Source organism: Castor canadensis, chromosome 15 (genome assembly GCF_047511655.1).
Source record: "Castor canadensis chromosome 15, mCasCan1.hap1v2, whole genome shotgun sequence".
Lineage (NCBI taxonomy): Eukaryota > Metazoa > Chordata > Mammalia > Rodentia > Castoridae > Castor > Castor canadensis.
This window is the reverse complement of record NC_133400.1, coordinates 102,489,097-102,516,182: the sequence shown is the minus strand read 5'-3', so window position 1 is coordinate 102,516,182 and position 27,086 is coordinate 102,489,097. Positions and strand designations below refer to the sequence as shown.

Sequence of the window (27,086 nt, the reverse complement as noted above, 5' to 3'; positions counted from 1 at the left end):
GTTCTAGCATCCAAGGTCCATTTGGGAGTTGTAACAGTAGCAGACACTGCCTGCTGCTTGCTGCTGCTGCCACTCACTGCTGCTGGCAGCTAAGAATTACGATAGCTGCCAAGTGCTAAGGCCACTGGTGGTGGAAGCCCAGAGAAATAAGCCTCCAACCTGAGTATCTAGAGTATATGTCTGACTTGTAGGGCCGAGGCAATAGGCCTCTTAAGCCTCAGAGATTGAATCTGCAAGCCTCAGCATCTTCCAATCCAGCCCTTAGGCCTTGGGCACTCAAGAGCCTGTGATTGCCAACACTAGAAGAGCTTCTCCTCACTCATGATTTCTATCTGGGTAGAGAGAAGGACCCCAGTTGGCTGATTAGTACCAGTAGGAACCCAAGCCAGTGAGTCAGCTGTCATCAGGTGGGCCTCATGCACAGCACAGGCCCCTCCCTGACTGGAGAGCCTGAACTAGTGAGTCAGTTGTTACCAAGCAGAGCCTCATACATAGAACAAGCCTTTGACTAGAGGCACAACTAGTGAGCCACCTGTCTCCAAGTAGATCTAGTGGGTTAGGGGTCACCGGGCATGTCCAGCCTGTACTCTAGGGAAGGCCAGTTAGAAGGAGCACATCTTTAATCTTTGACAGCAGAAAGGGATCTCAACTTTGTCGTCTCATATGATGAAAGAATGAGAGTTTTCTTTAAAGGAGAAACCTTTTAGAGATAGGTACTGGTATCTGAGATTCTATTTGTGTGTGCCTGTGTATGCGTGTGTGTATGTATGTGTTTAAAATAACATTTGACTAACATTTGGCCATAAAAATGCCAAAGACATACTCCTGTGTTCAGTGATGGCTCTGCAGCCTTTATCTAAGGAAGTAGAGGACACCCCGACTTCACACTGTGTCTTTGTGCTCACCTCCTTTCCATGTCCTCCTGGTCTGTCCCCCTTTGTCCTGAAGCCTATCAAAGCATGTGCTAAGTAGACAAGCTCCCCCTTGGGGATAGGCAAAGTTCTTCTGTAAAGGGATGCAGTTCAGTTCATTTTTATTCATTTATTTATTTATTCATTTAACTATTTGGGTGCTGGGGTTCGAACCCCAGGCCATGTGTGTGCTAAGTAGGCACTGTATAACTGAGTCACACTCCCAGCCTGAAAATGTAAAAACATTCTTAGTCAATGGGTGGTACAAAGACAGGTTAGTGGATTTGGCCTATGGGACATGGCTGTCCAACCCCTGCTCCATTTTACCACAGTGCAAGGATCCCAAGGAGAATGGCCTTCCTGTGGTCTCACATTCAGATCCACGACAAAGCCACCCAACTCAGCTTCAGATTTCTCTTTGTAAGTCTCTTTCTTATTCTTTCCTTTTCTTCCTCTCCCTACTTCCCTCCCTCCCTTTGTTCTTTAATATTTCAAATTTGTGCCTATTTCCTTGGAATTCTTCCTCTTGGCCTGTCTTCCATGCATTCGGCTGGATTAATTTCCCAGAATGTTGGCCTGGTTGGGGAGAGTTTCATCTTTCCCATCTTGCTCTTCAGTCTTCTGCAAATTGCTCTCTCACTCTGCTGTCTCATTGCTGAACCTCAGGCTCATTATGAAAGTCTGTTTGCAAAGTTCCCATCCTGTTGATGGCATCTCTTTCTGTCCTTTCAAGTTTGGAGGATTCTCTTGGGCAGCTCAGATGTGGACTATGTGGGGGAGTACTGACAGTAGGTGCTAAGATGGGTAAAGCGCTCTGGCTGGTCTGTTGATTTTCTTGATCCAGGTGATGTTGCAGGGTGGGACTTGTCCATCTATAAAGGTATTCACAGTCCCAAAACAAGGACCAGGAGTCCTGAGAGAAAAGGAACATTCCAAGATTTATTAAGTGTCCTGCCTCATGAGGTTGTCCTCCCCCCATGAATCCTGAGTCAGCATATTGCTTCTAGGGGATCCACAGGGTTAAGTTACTATGAGCAACAAGTCACATTTTTATCAAGCAAGAAATCAGTGCATGACTTTGTTGTGTGCTTGTTTCTACTAAATCACCGTATTCAATGTACAGTGTTGATCCATTAACATCAGATTCAATGCACTCCAACATATGCCTGACAGAAATTCGTCCAACATACATGTTTTCTCCATCAGACTTTGGAACCCCATGCTGCTCCCAACTCAGTATGCCATTTTAAACAATTCCACCCCAAAAAAGCATTTTAAAAGCTGCTACGAAAGAACCTGTAACAAGGACAGTGCTATAGTCTGAGAGCTGAGACAAAGGGGCAGGCTATCGCCTGTTCTACCTCAACTGGGAGTGTGTGCATCAAGCAATACATTGTTCACTGTTCTGCAAATTTCTGTGAATGACTATGAGAGCACATTAATATTTATTTTTGGGTTACAAATAAGTTTCAGTGCTTGGGAGAATTTGCAAATATGGAATCCACAATTTGACCCTGTTCCCAATGAACAGCCCCATTGGTTTTTATGTCTTTAAAACTGTCCACTTCTTTTAATCTACACCATCTTTTCCACTGAAGCCCCCTTCAAAATCTAACTCTTGGACTGATCGGACCAATCAGTCCTCTTGAATCTCTTTAGTTTGCTTTACTGGAGTCATCTCCACACAATAAAGGAAAACTACAGATTTGACTAAACAAAGGACACAGGTTTCCTTTACCCAACTTGGAAGTCATTCTCAAAATGTTACATTTTGTTTACTTTTGGAAGTAAATAACATGTCTGTTGATGAAATACAATCCCTAATTTTCGTAGGAGAAAGTGGTTGTCATGCACTCTTACATCTACCTGCCAGCCTCTGGGCCTCCAGAGACAGCATGAGTCACCTAACCTGTTCATTCCCAGACAGGGCTTTATGCCTCCGACTTTGGAGTCAAGTAAATTCCTCCCATCGGACGTGCAACAGTAGACCCAGGACCAGGCCTCACCTGCTTGAGGCATTAGAGTCGATGGAGAAACATAGTTCTGTCTCTTGCCAAGAGAACCCATCATGAAACAGCTTTCATGGAGACTTGGCACATAGGAGCATCATCATAGTGGCAGCTGCATTTGATCCAGCAATACCACTCTTGGGGATAGACCCAAAAGACTGTTACTCCAGAGGCACCTGCACATCCATGTTTATTGCGGCACTATTCACAAAAGCCAAGTTATGGAAACAGCCAAGATGTCCCAGCACTGACGAATGGATTAAGAAAATGTGGTATCTATACACAATGGAATTTTATGCAGCCATGAAGAAGAACGAAATGTTATCATTCGCTGGTAAATGGATGGAATTGGAGAACATCATTCTGAGTGAGGTTAGCCTGGCTCAAAAGACCAAAAATCGTATGTTCTCCCTCATATGTGGACATTAGATCAAGGGCAAACACAACAAGGGGATTGGACTATGAGCACATGATAAAAGCGAGAGCACACAAGGGAGGGGTGAGGATAGGTAAGACACCTAAAAAACTAGCTAGCATTTTCTGCCCTTAACGCAGAGAAACTAAAGCAGATACCTTAAAGCAACTGAGGCCAATAGGAGAAGGGGACCAGGAACTAGAGTAAAGGTGAGATCAAAAAGAATTAACCTAGAAGGTAACACCCACACACAGGAAATCAATGTGAGTCAATGCCCTGTATAGCTATCCTTATCTCAACCAGCAAAACCCCTTGTTCCTTCCTATTATTGCTTATACTCTCTCTACAACAAAATTAGAGATAAGGGCAAAATAGTTTCTGCTGGGTATTGAGGGGGTGGGGGGAGCGGGAGGGGGTGGAGTGGGTGGTAAGGGAGGGGGTGGGGGCAGGGGGGAGAAATGAACCAAGCCTTGTATGCACATATGAATAATAAAAGAAAAATGAAAAAAAAAATCATAGTGGCAGCTGAGGCATCTGTGTTGTGTCCATCCTTCATGTCCACGTGCCACGGAGTCTTTGAACTATGTTTGCTGTACATACCCAGATCCTCTGTGGTCCCACATTTGGATCCAGGCCACTCTGGGAAGGACAGAGGAATTGCCTCCCTGCTCTCAACCACATGAGTACACTTAAGGTTATGAAAGCTGGATTTGCATTCTGTGAGGAATTACAGGTGAAAAGACTGCTCTCTGGAAAGGAGAATGTCATTTGTTTCCATACTTCACCTCCTTCCACTTCTACCTTCTCATCCTCTGAAGTCTGCTAATGTCTCGGTGTTTGCTGAGCGAGCGTGGCTGTAGTTGCGTGGGGACCATCCTTGGCCATGGCGGAGAGTGGCCTCTCTCTTGCTGGTCTGGCTGAGGCTGCTGATTTGGAGTTATGAGACATGATTTGCCACAGGGCTTGGCCGCCATGGCCATCCTTTTCCTTCCCAGCTGCCCTCAGATAGAGTTCCACAGAACGTGTTCCTTTCCTGAAGTAGAACATTGTGCTTTGGTGCAGGAAGCTGCAAAGTCCTTCATAAGTGAGAGGGTGGCTTCACCCTGCCTCCTGCTTCATAGAATTCAGTGGTAACACTGATCCCTTTGTGACTGGCTGAGGCTTCTGCCTCAGGCCTCCTCCTGTGTTCATGTCAACATAAACATAAGCTAAGCCAAGATCATGATCCTGCTTTGGGATCTGAAGGCAAGATTTGGAGCAAGGAGATATATGAAGGACTGGGAGGTGCTGAGCCCAGCAGTGCCTATCCCACACACTTGACTGCATGTGGAGCCTCCCCTCCCTGCTCAGGTTACAGCCGTCCAGACCAGCCAGGGGCAATGCCACAGGGCCACATGGATGCCCCACACCTCCCTCCTCTCCTCTCCCATCTTCCTTCTCACTCTGCACTACCATCCACACTGATGTCCAGGTCTTGCCAGGGTCCCCCACTGTTTCTGTGTCACATGAGCTGGGCCCATTGCACCTGGTTTTCCTGGCCTTGGATGATCTTCAAAGTGCTACTCTTCAGGCATCTTGCTGAAGAGATTCTTCCTTCCTTCATCTGCTGTCCAGGTGCATCAAGAGTCTGCCAATACTGCCTGAGCCACAGAACCTGGGGCTACCCTGCCTCAGCTTTTCTCCCTTTCAAAGAAGAAGAAAGGACCAGCTAGACAGTGTAGGCCTGTGACAAGGTCAGGCTTCTATGTCCCGCAGGACTAACCTAGGCATTTTACTGGAATGTACAGGCATGAAGTTTTCCCTGAAACAATGGAAAGATAATTTGCTCAGCCAGCTTGGTCTCTGTCTTTCCTCTGCACTCTTTCATGACTAGCCATTCCCACAACTCTGAAAGCCTTTTTCTTTGTTTAGTTTATGTTTCCTTGGTTGGCTGCCTCCTCTTACTCACAGTTTCCCTTTTCTTTTGATGACTAACTTTTAGCATCATTTCAGTGTCTGTAAGTAAATCAGCAAGGCCTCTGCTGTAATTCTAAATTGCACATGAACACAAAAGCACCATGTTAACTATTGAACTGAGTAATATCAGCCCAATCACACCCTAGGCTCTGTTTGCATTGGGCCCCTGTCCACATACTATTTTGTATAGATGTGTGCTGGGCAAAAGAGGTACAAGAATGTCTGCAAAATGGTGCCACTCTCAGGCTCCATCCTTCAAGCCCAGGGCATCCCTGGGGGAGGAACCTAGGTCTGTTTCCTTAGGCAAGTTGCCTCACTAATGCAGGCCTGGCCCTTCAGCTACAAGATGAGGATAATGTTACTTGCTTTCTAAAGAAGAACTGTGGGAAATTGACACAGTGCCTGGCACATAGAAATGTTTACTGATCTGAATAATTGTTCCTCTGTGTCCAGGCAAGGATAAGGGAGGGCAGAGAGCTGCAGTGGGAAGACCTGGGAGGGAATCTGGCCAGGAGTCCTGCATAAAACAGGCTGATCAAAAATAAAATGGAAAAGAGTGAGAAGATACAAGCAGAGAAGGAGGATGGCCCCATGGGAGCAGGGGTTAGGGTGGTACAGACAGCCAGACTGAGAGAAGAATTCTATCTGCACCATGAAGATGGTAGACATCCAGTTCCAGATTCTGAGCTGGAAGAATCAAGTGATGTGGCCTTTTGTCCTCATGAAAGTCTTATTTCCATTTCATAGAAGAGGCAAATGTGCCTGGTTTGGAGTTATCCTAAAGGCAATGGGAAGCTACCAAGAAATTTTTAGAAGGGTGTAACCCTTTCTGAATCCATACTTCAGGAAGATCTCAAAGTTGTGTTGGGAAAGTAAGAGAGGAAGTAGGAAATCCAGGTGGTAAATTTTGGAACCCTGCATGACTGCCCTGCCTCCAATTTCCAAGGATCTATGAGTATAACTTCTTCCTCATGACAGTCTGTTCTGTGCCTGTGTCTTCCATCCTTTATTAAAACAATTCCCAGGTTCTCCTCAACCAGGGTGAGTTGGGACTTGGTGAGGTGGGCCATGTTGCGTTCAGGCTCCATAACATTAGGCAGGGCTTTTGAGCCAACTTCTCAGCTTTTCTCCATTGGCTACATGTGGCCCTAGACTGACCAAGTGGGAAAGAGTTAGGGATGAATGCAGAGGTTGCAGGACAGCAGGGCTGGAGAGCCTTGAGAACCCAGGCATGTAGCTCCAGGGCACACCTAACTAACAATGCTCCCTGCAAGCGGAGTAGAATGCCATTCAGGATTTGGGGAGGAGGGGCAAGTCTGTCAGAATGAGACTATGGAATGCTGAAGGGTGAGGAGCTCTCTGGAGTCTTTTCTAAGAGTATAAATCCCATTCCTGAGGCTCTGCTCTTGTGACATATCCCCTCCAAAGGCTCTACCCAACATCATCATCTTGGGGTGAGGACTCCACACATCACTTTTTGGAGAACACAAGCTTTGGGACTTCTGAAGCTGGTCTCTCTGTCTGCCCATAGGAAAGGGTAGCTTTCTCTTTTTCTCCTTGGCCCCAATCCCTGCAACTGCGCCTGCCTGGTGGGGCAAGGTGCCCTTCCCTTCACCTCCCATGCTAGTTGCTCTCAGCTGCTGCTTGAAACAAGGAGGCCAGCAGGGCTCTGAGCAGCCAACTAAAGTAAAGAAACCAGTTCTTGTTTTTCCTGCTTTGCTAAGAGCCTGTTGGCCCAAACCTCACTGCTTTAGGACTCTGGCTCACAGCCAACAGGACTTCTCATCTCCTACCCTCAGAATACCAGGTTGGAAATGAGCAACTTGCTGTCAGTTCCTGGAGGAAAGGTGCCAGCTTGTGGCTCACTGTTCCTACATGTGTCCCCCATCATGCTAGACAGGAGCACTTTCACCCCCACACTGGCCTGTACTAGAGGGCTGGAAGAGGCCCAGGTAGAGTGGTGCCATCTAATGGCTGCTGGGGACTCCATGGTGAGGCAGAAGGTGTGTTGGAGGTGCAGAAATAAGGCAGCACTGATGGTCAGACTGGAATAAGGGTGGCAGATGTGGAGCCACTGCCCTCTGGATCACTTGGAGCTGGACGCCAATGACAGCTTAGCCTCCTGACAGGGAGTCACTGGACCCTCGCTTGGTAGCTATGCAAGAATTTCCAGGCCTGGCTGTCTGACCTGGGCTCAGGTTATATGCACGGCTGTGGCTTCCTCTGAGGGCTCAGGGCCTCAGGCACATGGCAGACAGGCCAAACAGCTGAGGATTTGGTTGCTGAATCAGACTGTGGGTCTCCAACAGAGTGCAAACCAAGCCTCCACTTTCCTCATCACCTTTGGTGTCTCTTTTCCCTTTCAAGAGCCAGGACTGTCTCATGAGATGGATGACTCCATCGTGTGCCTCAGTGTCCCACACCAGAGGGCCCCATGGCCCAGGTCAGGAGGACTGGCTCCTTTAACCCAGAGTTTTGTGTACTACACAGTGTTCTCAAAGAAGACAGTGGGAGAAAAGAACAAGCATTGGCTAGGATTGGAGAACTGGAAGTCATGTGCCCTGCTGGTAGGTGCAGCTGCTATGGAAAACAGCATGTCAACTCCACAACTTAGAGGTAGGAGAACTATATGGCAGGGACCCAAAGAAATTTCTGTGTGCCAGTCATAGCAGCATTATTCCCAATAAGCAACCCAAGTGTTCGTCAGTGGCTGACTAGATAGACAATGTAGCATATCCACACAATGCAATATTACTCAGCCCTAAAAAGGAAGGGAAGTCTGATACACTTGGTAATGTGATACAGCTTGACGACATTGCGCTACATAAGATGAGCCAGTCACAGAAAGACAAGTACTGTAAGACTGTTCTCACACAAAAGGTGCAGAGCAGTCTCACTCATAGTCACAGAGGGCAAATTGTTGTCACTAGGGGATAGGCTGAGAGAAAAATGAAGTCAGTGCTAAACGGGCACTGAGTTCCATTGGGTCTCCAAATAGAAAGGTTCTGGAGGTGGATTGTGGTGATGGTTGCACAACAGTGAGGGTGCTTAATGCCACTGACCTGTATATTTGAAGATGGCCAAGATGGGAAATTTTGTTATATGTATTTTATCACAAAAGAAGAAAAGAATGGGAACATTTTAAAATAATAATTATTTAGCCTCAAAGATGCACAAAAAAGTGAAAATTTGGAGACAATTCCATATGCACAAATGATTGCATTTTATTATTTTTTGTTTGTTTCTTCATATGTTCTTTTTGAGACAGGATCTCACTTAGCAGCACAGGCTGGCCTCAGACCCACTATCCTCCTGCCTCAGCCTCTTGAGTGCTGGGATTGCAGGCTTGAACCACCATGCCTGGCCTCATGAGTTCATTTTAACAATGAAATATTATATTTATGTAACATCTGATCACAGAATTTAAGGTGCATCCCACTCAGTTAAGGTTGTTACCTGATGGAGGATCTTGAAGAGCATTGGGAATTTTAATGTCACAATGTTGCTTTGTAAGGAAAAACAGTTGATTTTCTTCTTTTTATTTTCATGTGCCATTGCTAGAAAGCATTTATTAAGTGCTTAGGTTAATCTATCACTTTCTTGTGTACCTGTTTATTATAAATGTTAGCCAAGCAACATATTAGGATATTTAGAAAATATTACCCATAATCCTATGTCCTATTATAACTTGGTGGATGATTGATTAATTTAGGGTAGAGAATATTCAGTGTACTTTTCATGCATTTTTTGTTTAATTTTTAAATGTCTGAGATTTAAAAGACTCAGCTGGGGAATATCCAGATCCATCAACCCTCAGATGCTCACAACATTCAGTGCTATTTTGTGATTTCATTACTGCCTTGGACAAAGTGTAATTAAACCTATTTTTGTTAACCAAACATTCTGTTATCAGTGAACTCTTAAATTCTATTACTTTTCTGGTTTTTTCATCTCATTCTCTGAGTCAACACCATCTAGTCAAGGCCCAGAGTTCACGGGGGCTGGCTGATCGGGATGGACTCCCACAGCAGAGTGAGTCCTCTATTTCCCTCTCATCCTGCATTCTAAGAACTCTCTGGATGAAGGACTACCTACTCACTCATTGTAGACAATAGACAAAAACAGTTAGTGATCCATAATCTTGACTTGGGCTGATGGGAGCTTCATCCCCCTTTCTGTCACAAGAGTTCTGAATGAAGGTGTTGAGACCTAATTAGGGATAAGTCAGCACACAACTGGACCATGCTCCTCACCAAGCCAGGAGGAGCTGTGCTTCAACCCCTGACAGGTGGGGCCTCTCAAGGGCAGGGCTGTCTTCAACATTAAGTGTCCTATCTGTACAAAAGAGATTTTCAGTGGCTCCAATCCAGGTTACTTTTGTCTCATTCTTCTCAATAAGACTGCTTACAGTACTTAATCCCATTATGGTCACTTTTGCATTTGTTTCTGTATTCAGTATTACTTTCTGAAAAGAGGTTAATTCCACTCCTCTTTTTGCTCCCCTTCCTCCAGTCTGTCTACAGTCATTCATGCAGTCCAACTGGGAGCCTGACAGTGAGCAAGCAGCATGTATAACTGTACTATTTAACAGGTAGTGTTGGGAGCCTTGGTGTGAGCCCCACTCCCAGGTTAGGTCAGATCAGGATGCTGCAGGATGTGAAAATACTGAAACAACACCAACTACCTTGGTCTAAGGAAAGCACTGTAAATTATTAAAGTCTTATCAACACATACAATTTTAACCAAAATAACCAATAAGATTGTATGCTATACAGACACATGAATTGGTATGGTGGTATATCCTGTAATCCCAGCACTCAGGATGCTGAAGCAGGTGGATTGAGAGTTCTATGTCAGCTTGGGCTACATAGCAAGACCCTATCTCAAGAAACAAAAACAACAACAAAAAAGAATCACTCTTAGCTTTTGGAAAGGGTCATTAAGTGGGATTTAGTCCAGTCCTGGATGGAGCATGTCTTAACAGGGCACATGGTCAGATCTTTTCCTTGTGTGAGTGGAGAGCATTGCAGATTACCCAAACCATGGCGAGAGTGGCAGGTGGAATGGAGGATCCCCTAGGATCTGAAACACAGGGGCCAAGCCTTAAATGGTAGCATTTATAATTTACACCTTGCTTTATGGTGCTTTTCTGGATGCTTTTGGGCAAAAAGAGTCACTGAGTTTTGTTTTTGATGACTACTCAGGAGGAGGTCTGACTCAGAAGTTGGAAGTGAAAAAGTTTGCTAACTGATTTGACTTAGTGTCAAACCTATCCCATCCCATTCTATGCTGTGACAGATGCTCAAAACAAAACATTGTGGAAGGTGCTCATCCTACAGAAAGTGGGGAAGGAGTAACAAGCACTGGCCTATTGGCAGGGCCCTCATCAAGGTACTGGGTATCTTAAGGAAGGTGGACAAGGTGGCAGAGAACACCCAGGCAGAGGACCAGCAGAAACAAGGGCATGTAGCAATGCAAACCAGGTCCAGGAGGGACCAGACAAGAATGTTAGGAAAGGGGCTGGAAAAGCAGACTGCTGATAGAGCAAGCAAAGCCTTGTTATTCAGATGTTTCTTTATGCTTTCTCATGAACAACCTACATGGCTTCACAGACAAAAGAAGCAAATAAACAACTTCACACACTTACAATAAAGTATTGGCCCACTCTGTAAGGTGACAAAACTTGGTAGCATTGGTGCAGAAAATACCGTTGAATTCTCCGAGGCTTATTCCAGACTGCAGTTTTCCTACTTTGAGTTCTCACAAGCACTGACCATTAAAAAGAAAAGAGGAAGAGAAACATGAGGTTTAGGAGAGAAAGAAGATCAAGGCATTCAGAGATCTCACCTCAGCTGGAGAGGTGGTAAGGCCAGGAAAGGGAGGGGCTCACTCCAGATTGCAGAAATGGTATCCATTACTTAATCATCACCATATTAATTAAACATTTGGATGAAGATGGTAGGAGAACATTTGAGAATCTCAGCTGAAACAGTTGCTGTTTCTAGACAAGGGATGATAGTTGGAAAAGTGGCACTGATGTGACTGACCACCATTTCAGTAGCAGACACAGAAAAGTAACCTCACCAAGCAGTCACTGTTCGATTTGAGTTAAAAACATCTTTGTTTTAGAAATTTATTAAAAAGTTACAATTAGCCCACAAACATCTGGAGATGTCTATCCTCGCTTCTAATGAAATCTCTGCAAATGGAAGGATTGGGAGCAAACCATTTTATGCTCATTAACTTTGCCAAACACATGGTAATAGTAAAAGCTGTCAAGACTGGTGGTGAGTGACACGTATTACAAAGTTACGTTGACCAAACCTATGTGACAGGCACTAAGAAGGCAGTGCTATCCACACAACAGAAACATTCATTCCTTTTCACCCCAGAATACTGCTTCCAGAAAACTTCTAAGGAAATAATTCTCACTCCTGCCCTACACCAAAGGAAAAGCTGCTTCAAGTGTGCATATAAATGAGGAGAATCACTGCTCTGTCATTTATTATGAGTAACTGTGAAATCCCCAAAGATACAGATAGATCAAAACAGAGATACTGGGCTGGCAGAGTGGCTCAAGCAGTAGAGTGCCTGCCTAGCAAGTACAAGGCCCTGAGTTCAAACCCAGTACCACCAAAGAAAAAAACAAAACAAACAAAAAACTTGAGAAGACTGAAAGACATAGAAAAGGCAGATGGGAACTGGGGCCCCAACAAATGACATGGTGGTGAGCTCCCTTGGCTGGCTTGGTTTTTGGTTTTAGTCTGTTGTTTATTTGCCTTGTATATCCCATAATTGAAGCTTCAGAAGCCAGCAACTTAGAATTTCCCAGCAGAAGCCTGCTTTCTCCAGCTAGGGGCCAGAGAGGGCAGCTGTCAAGACTGGAGACTTTTATACATGTGCACTCGCCCTCATCAAGCTCCACAGAAAAGCCCTGTGGTCTCACAGCAAAGCCCACACAGGGTGGCTAGACCTAACCTTAGTCAAGCTACCCCCAGACACCCACCCCCTTAAGTGTCCACAAGAACCTCCAAAGCCCTGCTGAGGCCCTGTTCTCAGAGGCAGCCTCTGCCCAGGCAGTGTCCCAAGTCCCAGTTCCAGTAGGACCCCAGAACCAGCTGGGGGCCAGCAGAGGCCAGCAGTTGCAAGCTGGCTCACCATTCACTGCTCCTTCCTACTTAGACTCTCGGATCCTTCAGTTCTCTTCACTTCATTGCTCTCTGATGCATGGAAAGTGGTTTTCTTAAATATTGTGCCAGCTTTAAAAGTTATTTTGAGCAGGAATATTAGTCTGCCTCTAAGTACATAATCCTACTGAAAGCAGAAGTCTGCTTCTCAGAGTCCCTGTGACCACATGCCATGTGCATGGTCTGATGTCAGGAGCTCCCTTCCACCAACCAACATATTCCAAGTAGCAGAGGAAGAGAGTGGTCAAACTCAGAGCTCCAGAGGCAGGGGCTGGTTCTGCAGCTTACTAACCTGGGGTAAATTTTTATTCTAAACCTTGGTTTTTCTAGCTTATAAAATCGTGTGTTAGCACATTCATGTTAAAGGGTTGTAGTAAGGAAAAAGTGAGGCAAAGCAGATAGAAGACATAGCCTGGCACCTGACACATGGTACAAGAAGACAAGGTTGCCTACTAGTACCCAACATCAATGTTCTAAATAAAAGATTTATATCCAGTCAACAAAGTTTATTTAACTCACAAATGCCTAAGTTGATTAACTATTTGCTTATTTGTGACTCATACTTCTGATTTTATTTCAACAGGAAAATGCTCCAGCCCACAGGCCCACCTCTCTTCTCACCCTGGAACTGGAAGAGAGCCCATTTCATGGTCATCATACGGTCAGTCAGCATCAACAGACACAGATGTGAGGTGAAATAGACAGACACCTGTTATTATATGAACCAAATATGATACTGTGCAGAGAGCTGTAGCTGCTTCAAAAGAAACTTAACAGACCCCAGAAGAGAGTGGATTGGGAAGTCCCCAAACCACTGCAGAGGAGAATACTTGGAAGAGAGGAACAGAATGAGCATTTCCTGGAAGTTCTTTTAGTTCTTTGGATCACATCTGAGACCTTTGTAGCTCTGTTCACAGAAAAGAAACAAATGAGAAACAGGTAGGCCAATGCTGGGGAAAGAAATGTGAGGTTAGCAAAAAACAGAGCACAGATTCCATTTGGATTCTGTCTTTCTTCTCAGTAAAGAGGGTTGAAAATTGAGCTGATGAAGACCAAACAAATCAGACTTAGGATGGGCAGCCACACCAACCCAGGTGTCTGTGTCCAGCACTAACCAAGGAACTGCAAAGACCACCTTCCAAACCCAGCACCTGGAAACTTTGAGAGAAACACAGGGAGCAGAGGGGAATGAGGGTGGAAGCAGCCTCGGGTCCTAGTTCCAGCTCTGCAATAAGTGTATTGCTACATGAGGCTGAACAGGAACCTGTCTTTCAGCTTTATGTCTGTGAATTTGCAATAGTCAGAGAGACAGAGAGTCCCCCATTTCCCCTATTCCTGCAGCGAATAGCCAACATTATCTGAAGGTCATTGAAGCATAGTAAATGTTAATCTTGCCCTTCTAACAGAAAAGACTTTTCATGGTAGCCAGAAAAGTTCTCTTGATAAAGGAAAACTTTATAGAAGGATATCAGCCAATGGATACAGAAGGAATGAGTTAGAAAAAATAATTTATTTGAAATTTCTAAAGCAATTCTTATTACTTTCGTGAACTTAAGGCTTCATGCTTGATAAGCAGGTGCTCTACCACTTGAGCTGCACCCCCAGCCCTTTTTGCTCTGAATTTTGAAGATAGGGTCTTGCTTTTTACCCAAAACATCCTGAATAGCAATCCTCCTATATTAAGCTTCTCACCATCACTGAGATGACAGTTGTGCACCACTATGCCCAACTTTCTTTCAGTTAAGATGGGGTCTCAAACTTTTCCCCCAGTTCCTTCCCTCCTTTCATCCTTCTCTCCTTCCCTCTTTCCTTCTCTCCATCCCTCCTTCCTTCTCTCCATCCCTCCTTCCTTCTCTCCATCCCTCCTTCCTTCTCTCCATCCCTCTTTCCTTCTCTCCATCCCTCCTTCCTTCCCTTCCTCTTCTCTCCTTCACTTCTTCTTCCTCCTCCTCCTCCTTCTTCTTCTCTCTCTCTCCTCTCTCTTTCTCTCTCTCTCTCTCTCCCTGCTCCCTGCCCCTCTCTCTCTTTCTTTCTTCCAACCACATCTTTCAGATCAATTTTTAGGTCTGGTGAAAAAGTGGCAAAACACAGTGTCAGCTGCTAAAAATTAGGAGCTGCTGGAAAGCTGGGCCCTGCTCTCTCTTGCCGTGACATTTCAAGTCATTCATCAATATTGCTGAGAACCAAAGTCTTCCCCAGAGCAGAGAAAAGGAGGTATGTGTCCTCATGGTCCTGCAAATTCCTAGGTGTAAACACCTTTCTGCTTTTCAGGGTGATTCAGATTTTATCTCTCCTGAGGTTCTTCTGGATGCACCAGCTGCAGTGAGATCCAGGAGCCCAAGAGTCTTGGTCTGGATTCCCACTGCAGTCCCAAGGATGGTTTGCACTGCCCCAAGTCACTGCCTAATTCTAGCCCAAACTGTCCTTGCACTGCCAGGCCAGGTCCTGACAAAACAGAAGGTTCTGAACATCAAGGGCCAGCTTCCTTTTTTCTTCCCACTCTTCCCAGAATTTTCATTATTTTACTGATAAGGCGTGCAGGAGGAAAGAGATGTGGCTGTCAGAACCACTGACTGAATGTGGTGGTGACCGCAGCATTTTCCACAGCTCACTGAGATTCGAGCCAGGGGGGTGACTGAGGTGCTCAGCTTCCATGAAAAATTTAAGGGGCACCCAAAACTCAGTAACCCAGATAGATAGTATTTTGATGCAGTGTCTTAAAATAGAATTTATTTTTAAAGCAAAAAAAAAAAAATCCCTGAGGAACAGAATATCAGAACTTTAAATAAAGGCAAGATACTGTTTATGATACTGTTCACTGGGCAATGAACAGTCATTTCCAATCACTCCAGGGTTAGGCCCATGTTCATCCCTCACCAGGTGACACACAAGGATGGCAATGGCAAACAGACTGGCAATGCTGGCTTTATGAACTCATGTTCTCTGATTATCTAGCTTCTGTTAACTTCCTTCCCTTGTTCAGGACATGCAGTGTCCTGCATGGTGTTTCTGCAGGTGTGTTAAGCTTTTTCCTTGGTTCCTAGCAGTTCACTTAAAAAGTTTCAACACATCCCATCTCATTTAATCCTCAAAAAAATCATATGAGTAGATAGGAGTCATCCTCACTTTACAAGAAAGAGGTCTGGTTTCTAAGTCAATAATCTAACAATCTTGAATGGGTCTTTCTTAGCATGGTTCCCCAGCAACACCCTAAGACCCAGATCCTGCCCCTTTGTAAGAAATTGCTTTGGTAGACAGCAGCACTTGCTCTGCTTCTCCTTTTTGGTCTGCATGCATGTTTGTCTCTTCCCCTCCCATAAGGATGTGTGTGCTTGCATTGAGTGTTTGTGTACAGGGGGGCATGAGCATGCGTGTTTATGTGCACATGTATGTCCGGAGTATGAGCAGACCAGAAGTAGAGAGCACAGTGCTTGTGTCATGCTTTCTTGAGCATGTGCTCACATGCTCACGTGCTCACAGGTGTGTGTACACATAGATGTGTTTGCATGAGCATGTGTGCACATGTATATGTGTATACATATGGCAAGACATGACAGAGCAGGGAAACAGTCCAAAGGAGAGCGGAAGCTGCTGTGGCCAGACAGCTACATCTGATTGCCTTTGTCTCCTGTACAGTGAGCCTGATGTCTGTTGTATGGCAAGCTCATGTGAGCCCCAGTTGCTCAGAGAGCATTTTACCCTCCTGCATAGAAAGGGGCCACAGCCACTCTTGCCTGCCCTCTTTTGCTTAGGAAGAAAGCTCAGAATCTTTGTATACTTCTGGTCATAAGTTGCAATTCCAAGGCTGTAAAAATAAATACAATGCATTGTTTGGGGAATCCTGTTTGTCTTTTCCAGAAAGTACCTGAAAGCCCTGCTTACGTGCAGTCCAGCCTCTGGGCTTTGTCCAACCAGTAGCAGAATTGTCTTGGAGTTTTCAGGAATTGCATAGGTGAGGCATCTCTGAAACATCATCTCCTTCCCAACCCAAGCCCAGCATAACAACCTGAGAATCTATGAGGCTGGCAGCAGGGCTGTTCTACTGAATGGAGGAAGTTCTTAGCAGTTTCCCTGGCTAAACATTGTTCCAGTTTGTGAGCTTGACAGGATTAGTCATGGAGCAGTAATATAAAAGACCAGTATCTCTGTTGACTGACAGCCTGTTAAGTTGTTGAGTTTTCCTGCAGTTTGCATCTTCATGGAGCCTGTGAGCTATTGTAGGTACATTGCTTCTTGGCCAGCCTATTTCAAAGCATGCCAAACAAAGTGAGTGGTGGCTGCCTCCCTGCTGAACCTTTGCCTGAGAGTGTGGGAAGAAACACCTGCTTGAGGCTGTCCAACGATGCAGGCAGATCCAACACACACCCACAGGCCAGGCACTGATGCTGTGACTTGGGCAGGATGTGGTGCCATCAAGTCCAAGGACATTGTTTGTGCATGGGGGAGTTTTGATAGGTGAGCCCATAGAAGGTAAGCATGGAAGGATGTCATGGGAAGCTAGCAGCGAGAGTTTTGGGGAGGACAGTGCTGTATACTGAAGTCAGCACCTGAAATATGGGCCTGAGGTTCTTCTGAAGGCTCCAGACATGGGACCTGACTCTTCCCTCAATCATCTGCTATTTGCTGTTCCATTTTATCTTCAGCCTGAAGTAGGGAATGTGAGGTGGAGTTGGCAGGTAAATAGGCAGCTTGTGGAATCTGCGACCACTTAGAGTAATATCATTTGTTTTGAACTTTATGGGGTCCAGGTTTTATTAAATTTGATGGAAAATAATGATTTAAATTAACTCATGCTGAAAAGTATCCACCTCATTGTCTCTGTGTCCACTCCTAACATCTTAGGCTAATTGAACAGATCACAGCACAGTGAGGCCAAAGTTCTACAAGTTTTGGTTCTTTTTATTCCTAAATAAAACTCCAAGTCTTACTGTTTCATGTGTTTTCACTTCCAAGCTATGATCCTATAAGCCTCCCTGCACACAGAGCTTCCAGTGCTGTGCAGGGGGGTCACTCAGGTCCTGACCGCCTGTTGGAACCACTATACCTCTAAGTGATGGTGAGGGCCTGGGACAGTGCTGTGGCCACAGTAAGTGCTCACTAAATGGCAGATATGTGACAGGATGATGGCGTTCCATGTGGGCAAGGCCTTGCTCCTAGAGTCCTCACTGCTTACCCCTCCCCCACTCTGCTCCAGCACAGTTTACAAGTTCCTCCCAGACCTGTGCCTAGTGTCCACTATAGAGACCACACCCTTGCTGACTGAATGCCCAGCACCTGCCCACCTAGGCTCCTGGGGTGGCAAGCCTCCCTGAGGCACTGGTCCGCAGTGCTCCTGAATCCTGTATTCCCTGGATGCAGGTGCGTGATGAACATAGAGAAGCCTGGGTTTCTCTTCATCTGTCACCACACATATGTTTTGTGTGTGCATTTGCCTGTCTCTTTCTGAGAAGGAAGACTCCCCAAGGGCTGGAATCCAGTCCTTTGTTTCCTCTGCACCTCCCCCACAGCCTCCACAGGCCTCAGCTCAAAGGTCCCTGATAAGCAACTGACGCATTTTAATGACCCAGAGCACAGAGCAAGGCTGTGCAAGCCAGGATGAGAAAAGCCTTGGACTAAGGTACACATTCATTCTCAGGTTTCGGCCCGTTTGAGGAGGGGAGCCTTGGCAGTCTGCATGGCTCTGTCCTAGTTACTCAGAGGCCCCAGCCCTGGACGTTGCTCAGCTATCGTGTGGGGTGGGTAGGCCAAAGAGACACATGGTATTTTATTAAGTGGTTATGGGACCACTTTTGTTTTAATTTGTTTTAATTGGGATGTGTGTCAAGACCACACAGCAAGCAATGAGAAGCTTCCACCTGCTCAGGACAGAAATGAGGGACCTGCCCAAGTTCAGTTTGCTTATGGCAAGAGGGAGGGAAAGGTACAGATTGGGGGAGAATCCGGACATTTGGCCTGAAGAGAAGGTCTCCGAATTGCTTGGAGATATGTTTTGTTGTCCTGAGTTAACAAATCTGCAGGCTGAGGATACCTAACTCCTGTGAGCCCCGGGCAGGAGGTAGAAGTTCATGTTTTAAACATTTTAATAGTGGTGTCAGGGACATGTGCTAAAACATAGGAATTCTCATAAACTCGCTCATTGAAAAGAACATAGGGCCACTTTCCTGGCTGCTCCTCAGAAGGAGCCAAACTCGACTTTCTGTTCAATTATCTCATGGAGCACTTGTGGCAGTTCATGAAGCATTTCAGAGACTTGTGTTTCCTGTGAACCCTCCAAGGTCTCCAAGGGCAGCTGGAGGATGGCAGACCCTCCCACCAATGGAAGTGGGTGCATGGTTGGCCTTCTGTGGGGCAGCAGGGTCTAGGGCCTCCAGGGCAGCAGAAGGAAGCCAAGTCCCTGGTGAGTCTTCTCTGCTGCCTCTGCCTTCATGCATGATGGTGGGTCAGGCACTAGCCCAGCCTGGGAGTAGAGGAAGTAGAGGCCACAGAGGCTAAGAGGGAGTGAGTCTGGGACACCTTGCCTGACTCTGGGCCTTGTCCATCACGTGGACTGGGCCTTCCCCACACAGCTCCTTTACCCTGAGAGGAGATGCTAGCCATGGGGAGGCCAGTGGTTGCCTAAGATTCCAGCCTATTAATCTCCAGTGGGCGCTCTGGACACAGGGGAGTGCTCTGAGCTCCTGAGGGGCTGGGGACAGCCCAGAAGCTTCTGTGATAAGGTCACGTTTCTGTGACTGCAGACTTCACTGCTGGGAGGTGTATTGTGGTACAGTTTTAGATTCTGCTTTGGAACGTGCTCCAGGAACAGACTGAGAAATTATCATCAATCAGACAGAAGAACAAGGGAAACCCCAGGATATCTGCTGGCAACATCTTTCAGCAAAGTGTCCACCAAAGCACCCCCATCACACAGTCTCGCAAAGGCTTAAACCACCATGTGCTGGCCTGGACCACGCCAGGGACCTACTCGTCCCACAGCTTACAGGGCACTGTCAGTTTCTTGGCTTTGGTATTTTTCTTTCTCTTCACTCCTCATCTGATCTGCAGATCAGAACGCTGTTTGCTTTGCGTTAGAGCCAGAATGACCTCAGGGGCTGATGACTCATGCTACTGGCCCCATGAGCGTGGCTAGCCCTAGTGTCCCTGACGTAAGTCATTCCTGCTATCCGAGGGCAAGGCAGGGCCGGGCTGGACCACTCTGCACTGGTTATAAACACTATGGTTTTGTTTGGAGATTTGAAAATCGTGTCTTGTGTGATTGCAATTCCAGAATCCTAAGCAAAATGAATCCTTGATGCTTTCATCCATGAGTTCGAAGGACTCTGAGTGGTCAGTAAGCTGTACTGCACCAAGACTGGAAAGCACCACCTTCCTACCTGGTTTCCACAAGAGACCATGATAACCAGCTGGCCTGGGGCTCTCTGTTTTTTTCCATCTGTTCACATTGACAGTGCTCTTGTGAACAGACACTCCCAGGGAAAGAAGGTCCTTGGAGAGCAGGAAACTGGCTTTCACCTGACTTTCTCTGGGGTCCTTGCTCTAAGGCACTGCCCTGGTGCAGGCAGAGAGGCAAGCCAGCCACACCCTGGGGATATGCTGTCTTCCAGCACATGACCCAATACCTCCATTCTGGGCTTTGCTTTGTTCTGACCTCTTTAACACCAAACCAGAGGGATAGAATTCTCAGTCCCAGTGAAGCAGCTGAGATTAAGAGAGCTTGAATAACCTGACCAAGACTAGTTCTGCAGCACAGCCACACCATGACTCATGGATTCCTTGCTCTAAAGTAAGCTGACTGTCACAGCCCACACCATCTGCTGCTTGCTGTTTGAATGGTGAGGACACAGCTCAGATGCTAGGCTGTGAGCAGTGGGAGGGAGGTCACTCTTCACGAGAGCAATAGGACCACAGCTGAGAGTAGATCAGTGGAGGTTGTGTGAGTTGCCCCTGAACACTCTGGAGGGCACAGGACCTTCGAGTAAGGAATGAGGGGGCAATAGTTACTTGATAACAAGTTGGCTAAATGCTAAGTTTACACTTCTCAAGTTCCCTGGATCTTTGCTCTCTACTGATGTAGATGCACACACACGCACAGATGCAACACACACATACACACACACACACACACACACACACACACACATTGCCATGACTTGTTTTTGACACTGTGAAATAATTAAAAAAATACACATCGGTGCTGGCACAGAGCTCCTTACCCCTTGTCATTCCCTGAGTGATGGATGTGAGGAACAACTTTTGTTTTCTTGGTGTCCCTGAATGCCTTGACTGGGCTGATCACCAGCCATGGATCAGCTACATCCTCTTCCAGAGGTGGGGGTAGGACTAGAGGTAGTTGGTCACCTGTGGACAGTGATATCACCAATCATGCCTGCATAATGGAGCCTCCATGAAAACCCAAAGGACAAATTCTGGGAGCTTCCTGGAGGGTGGCACTCCCCAAGAGGGCATAGAACTCCATCCCTTCCCACCTGCCTCACCCTGGACATCTTTATAATTGTGTTCTTCAAAATGTTCTTTATTATAAAGTGGTAAATGTAACCATTTCCCTATATTCTGCTCTATCAAATTAATTGAACACAAAGAAGGATCTTGGAGGCCCTGGTTCACAACATTCAGTCAGGTAAGACACCAGGATTTTGACTAGCCTCTAGTCTCAGGGTTGGAGTCTCGACCAAGTGTGGGTTCTGACCCTGTCTCTAAGTAGACAGGCTCAGAACTGAATTGGATCAAAGGATGCCATCTAGCATCCACTGGAGAACCTGAGGAAAGCCCCACCCACTGGTGACCATGGCCACACAGCATTCTGTGTTGTGAGTGACCAGTGGGGAAACCAAATGTGCTCCTCCTGTGTCTGACAGTCACTGACAGGTACCCACCTTCCACAAGACCTTGGCCTGCAGAACAGTCCACAGCTTCCACTCCACCCAAAGATGTTAGTCTCATGATTTTTTTCTTCTATTGAAACTGAAAAGAAAATGCCACTCAGAGAAAAGCATTTCGGTACTTGGCACTGTCAGAAGCTTCACAGCCCTGTGGCCACTGGCAGGATAAGCTGCATGGTTGCACATCTGACATCTGCTCTACAGTGCTTGAGCAGCACAAAGCCAGTCTGCTGTTCATTCATTCCACAGATGAATTCTTAGAGCCTTGAGCATCCAATGCCACTCCACATGTGTGGGTCAAGAGTGAAGTACCCTTTGGCCCAAGCTCCTCCACTGCTCAGAGGGAGTGCATAGTTCAATGCACCTAGGAAGGACCCCTGTATCCACGCTCCACACACTGCTGAGAAAGCAGCAGACAGAGGAGACAGGGCACTGTCCTCGTTAGAGGAAGGAAAAGGGCGGAGCAGTGAGGGCCTACACAATTTTCCTAACAGACCATGAAGCTCCAACTGTGTCCTGAGTTTCAGGAAGCCTGGTGAATGCCTGACATCTACTCTGTGATGCCTTATGCAGCATGGCTGAAACCCAACAGTGAGAGAAAGTCATCAGCACAGCTGAGGGTCTGACACAAGTCTGTCATTGACCTGTTCCTGATGGAGCTTCCTCCATGCTGGGGCTCTGGCAGGTCCCTGAGCAGAAGTAGCCAAAACAACTTGAGCTCCAGCAAGGAACAGGTGCATGTTCAAGACAAGAGCAGCCATTACCCTGAGGAAGATGGATTCCTGGAGTCCCTCTTATCCTCTAACCCTGATTTTCTTACATAGAAAAGGGGACAATAATTTCCATGTGGGAATTGTGAAAGGTATGGCACCTGGCACTTAGCAAAAGGTGGATGTCACTACCCAGGCTTTCCAACCCAACTGGCCCAGTTCTTATCTATGGCTACTGCACACCACACATCACACCTGCCCCTCGCTGTGCATCATGGACAATCCCAGCACAGGCCCCAAGTCCAAGCACTGCCTGCTCTCCTCACCACTTGAACCCTTCTCACCCTACCTACTCTTCTTCATTCTCCATGTTCCACATCCTCATCTGAACTCTACAAATTGTCATACCTGGGGTTAGAACTGACTTCTTATCATCCTCCTGGGTACTCACATATTCAGCCTGCATGAGAGAAGCCCTGGCTCACAGTCTGCAGCCCTTCTTCTTCCTTGTTCTGCCCAGCAAAGCTCCTGCCCACCTGCTGCTCCTTCCCTGGCTCCACTATAAACCTCACTGGCCTTGCTGCCCTCAGGGCTGTCCTGTCTCCACCTCCCTTTCTCAGCAGCTGCTTTCCTAAAAGCATGTTTCAAGCCAGTCTGTCTCTGCAGCACACATATGGAAGCCCCTCTGAGTCCTTGTGATCCCCCGAGGCCAATGACACTGTGGTCACCCCAAACTCGCCTTCTTGCTTCATACTTTTTAAATTTGTTTTTACTATTGCTTTAGTTTGTAGACTTCCTTCCTTCATTGTTTCTGCTCTTGCACCTTCCAAAGAGGGCTTAATGTGGTTCAGACATGGATTCTGAGCTGCCACTGTAACCTTGCAATCTAAGTACGCAAAATGGAAAACTTAGCCTTTCCCACACAGATGCCAGCCTCTTAGTCACACAGGCTGGATCTATCACACCCTGCACCCAACCAGACTCAGAGCCCTTTTGGGCTCCTCACAGAGCTCCTGGCTCTGCCTTTGCCAGGGCCCTCAGCAGCCTTGACTATGAGATTGCAGCCAACTACTCACTATAAACCTGTGATTCCCAAACTGCCACACCTCACCTGTGACCTACAGATTCAGAGCCAATCTGACCATACCATGCTCCTGAGTGAGAACCTCATAGCTCCTGACTGTCTGTAGACACCACTCATTACCAATCAGCTGTCCAGGATCCATCTATTCTACCCAGATAGAAATCATGAGTAGGAAAGGAAAAGCTCTTCTAGGACTGGCAGTCCCAAGGCCTAGGGGCTAGACTGGTGGACCCAGAGAGTTACAGCTCTATGCCCTGAGGCCTAAGGGCCTATTGCTCCAGTCTAGAGGAGATGATAGTTAGCTCTAGATAGTCCGCTCTAAATGGTCGGCTCTAGATAGCTCTAGATAGTCAGCTCTAGATAGTTGGCTCTAGATAGTCAGCTCTAGATAGTCAGGTTGGAGGCTTATTGCTCTGAGCTTTAACCACCAGTGTCCTCAGCACTTGGCAGCTGTTGTAATCCTCAGCTTCCAGCAGCCATGACCAGGAAACAGCGGCAGGCAGGGCCTGCCGTTACAGCTTCTAAATGAGCTTCTGCTGTTGGGATCTTTGGTCTTGACAGCAACTAGTGCTACAACTCTGGGTCTATGTTGTCTAAGACCCTTGGCCCTTAAAACTTGGCAGTTCCCTGGAATATTCCAGAGACTGGGGCTCTTCACAGCCTTCTTTCTTTAGCCTCAGCTCTCTGCCCTCTCTCACCTTATTTCTACTTCTGCCTTCTTCACTGTCTCTGCTGCTCCTTCTCCCTGTCATTAATGCTGCCACTTCTTACCCTTGCTGCTCCTGAGTCCTGGGTGTGGGTGGCAGCTACTGCTGCCTTCACTGCTGTTGCCTCTCTAATGCTACTTCCTCTTTCTCCTCTTTGTGTCACCAGCTCAGTCTTCTCTAATGACTAAGAGCAAAAGAAGATAAAAGACCACTCAAGAGAAGTCTTTCATTGAAAATATTATTGCAACACTAGGATACAGCACAGGAGTATGTCTCCCTGTTGACTAAAAAAGTGAGCCAGACGGCCTGCTTATAGAACAAGAAAGGAAGTATGGCAAGGGTGTTTGCACCAATCACAGCAGACCAATCACACAGAATGAAAAACTGTATTCATACCAAACACAGGCCTTCTGCTGGGCCACCAGAGGAAGTAGTTCCCCTTCTGGCCTGGGTGAAAATGAGGCTTGTGATGGTAAAAATGTCCATCCCAAGTCATTTGAAACAACCATGGCTGGAACAGTGCCTTCTGGAGCTGCAGTTGTGCTTCAGCAGCAAGCAGCTGTGGTTACAGTGCAGCTTCCTCAAAGGCGTCTGCGGAGCTGAGCTGCTATGAGACTGGACAATCCTATGCTCAAGGCAGCCAGGCACCAGGGAAAGGTCTAATAACTCAATTAAGGAGTCAAATCACCCCGGAGCCCCACATCTTCACTTATTTAGAGGAAAAATAAACATTAAAAGGGGTGCTTACATTAAAGGCCTATCCTTTGCATTAACAGAGCTTTAAGAGTGTTTAACTATGCTCTACTCTTAGCCAACACCCCTGGGGAGAGTGGGGTCATTTCACCTATCTCAGAATGGTATCAGGAGCTCTCCAGCTTCTGTCTGAAAAACTTCCTTGTCTGTTTTCTATTTTAGAGACCATTGTATTCCAATTAGTTTTAAAGTGATCAAAAAAGGAGAAGACTTAGTCCTTTAAAGGTAGTCTTTAAACCTGGTGAGAAGATAAAAAGCTGAGAAAAATCACCATCTCAGCAGGCTCTGCAGCCAGAGAGCTTACTCAGCACTCATCTGGCTCAGAAGAGAAGCACTTGCCACAACAGAAGCCCCACCCTGTTTCCTGCTGAAAGACACAGTACAAAGGGCTCTTCCGCTTGGACAAGTAGAGCAGGCAGGAAGGCCATTCCTAGACCACTCAAAGTCAGTGAAAAGTCAACAAACTGAGGCCAGGCAGACATCAAAGAACAACAGATAACAGGTAGAGTTAGCAGGGCAAGTTCCTACTAATGCCACTGCCTACAAACAGCAGCAGCCCTAACAGAGCTTACTGTCATCCAGACCCTTACAAAACTCATAAGGAACACTGTCTCATTTACGGTCACCACAGGCAAAGAGCTGGGACTACACAGGCTCCATTCACACCAGGGAGGATGCTATATCGTAAAGCACCTTCTCACCCTCACATGGAAGCTGTCCCAGGAGGCCAGAGAGCCTCTCTCCCTACAGAGTAAGAAGAGAGCCCTTCAGCCCCTCTGGAGCAGCTGTGGTGGTGTAGAGAAGAGAACCTTTCTCTAACTGCCCTGCAATTTGCAAGGTTGCTGCCACCCCACACGGAGCTGGCACTTCCTGCCGTTGTACAGGTCAACCTCACCTTACCCTCTTCCTAGGGTCTTCTGGGAAGGAAAAACCAGTATTTCATAGAGTCTTACAATTCCTAAGGGCTTTCCTTCGGTCGTACAAAGATCCAGTATCCCAACCATTGAAATGACCCAGTGTCATTGTGGGGACTCAGTTACAAGGTTACTCAGAACCCTCTTTCTTCCAAGTATCTGTCTGAGGTACGGAAGGTCCCTTGGACCCTTGTACATTTACACTTCTCAGGTTTGCACCACAGTGCTTGGTCCTTGCTGACTTAGAGACTAAACTATACTTTCAAGGAAAACATTTTTCTTGGGTTTTCCCATGGCAACTTTGGCTCAGTTTTTGCCTTAGAAGGCCTAGGCAGGTTTATTCCGATCAAACCCAAGGAGGCCTTGTCTACCTGGACCACAGGAGTGAGAGAGAGGGACAATGCAAATGGTATAGAGAAAGGATTCAGGAAACAGTCACACATGTCCTCAAAACAGACAAGAAAGAATCTTCCATCCCTTGGCCTCTGCAGCATATTGTCTTTCTTAGCAGGTCTCTTGACCTCCATGTGACATCCTAAAAATCTAAACAACTCCTCAATCCTGCCCTGGTCCTACACAGTCTTAGGGAGACAGTAGTACTCAGTGAGCAGGGCATGCCTCCTTTAACTTGCAAAAATGGGTTCCAGAGACTTGTTTGTGGACATTTTGTGAACAGAACCATTTGAATGCATTATTTAAATTAATCTTCCATGAATTAATTTGTGAGGTAAGGAGCCCTTTTGTATGTGGAAAATGTGAATTAGCTCTTTAGTAGCTGGGCTTATCAGATTTTCTCAGTGGGTCTGGTGCAGCATGCAGAGGAAGAGTTACAGTGATGATGGCAGAGATGGCCGCCTCCCATCCCACAGCCTGCAGATGATGTCTCATCTTCACTCAGGAGCAGGATTCCGATGTGAAGAATAAAACTTGCCGACATCAAACACACAATCCTGCAGTTCCTGCTCATGTAAAATATTCCCTATTGGAGTTTCCAGCCTGCTGAGGGTTCCTCTGTCCTCCTACACCAAGACATAACATAAAACTTGTAACACAGCTAATGCAAAAGGGGACTTGGGAACATGACTTCCCCACCAGGGCGTCCCCGTGGGAGCAGTGTGAATGGACAGAGCGTTGGACATGGCTTACCCAGGAGATGTGTTTTCGAGGAGGGCCATTAAACCAAAGCAGATTAAACACAGCTCCATTTTTTTATAATCATTGCCTCACTTGGGCACTTTACTTCTCTGCCTTCCCATAAGAAAGTCATAATCCAAATCTGCCAGGTATGGTGACATACCCCTGTAATTTTAGCACTTGGGAGGCGAACACAGAAGAGTTAAAAGTTTGAGGCCAGTCTGGGCTACATAGCAAGACTTTGTCTCAATAAAACAAAATGAAACAAAAAAGAAGAAAGGAAAAAAAAGAGCAACATTGCTCAGTTAAAGAGAAGGAGACAAAAGGACTCAAAAGTCCCCTTGAGGTCCTTGAACTCTTCCTGAGTTACATACCAAAATTACATGATTACTTAACAATTTACCAT

At 46.4% G+C, this 27,086-nt stretch overlaps 1 long non-coding RNA gene across 2 annotated transcripts in view; it reads right to left on the bottom strand.

Moving 5' to 3' along the window:
* Positions 1 to 722: 722 nt before the first annotated feature.
* The window catches only part of LOC141417583 (uncharacterized), a 56,715-nt gene continuing 30,351 nt past the window's right edge, over positions 723 to 27,086 (bottom strand). The window contains exon 4 of one of the 2 annotated variants that reach the window (XR_012442252.1): positions 723 to 1,824. This is a non-coding gene — a long non-coding RNA (uncharacterized lncRNA). Of the gene's footprint in view, positions 1,825 to 18,207; positions 26,566 to 27,086 lie in introns of those variants that run through there. The other variant, XR_012442253.1, reaches the window with a different exon arrangement.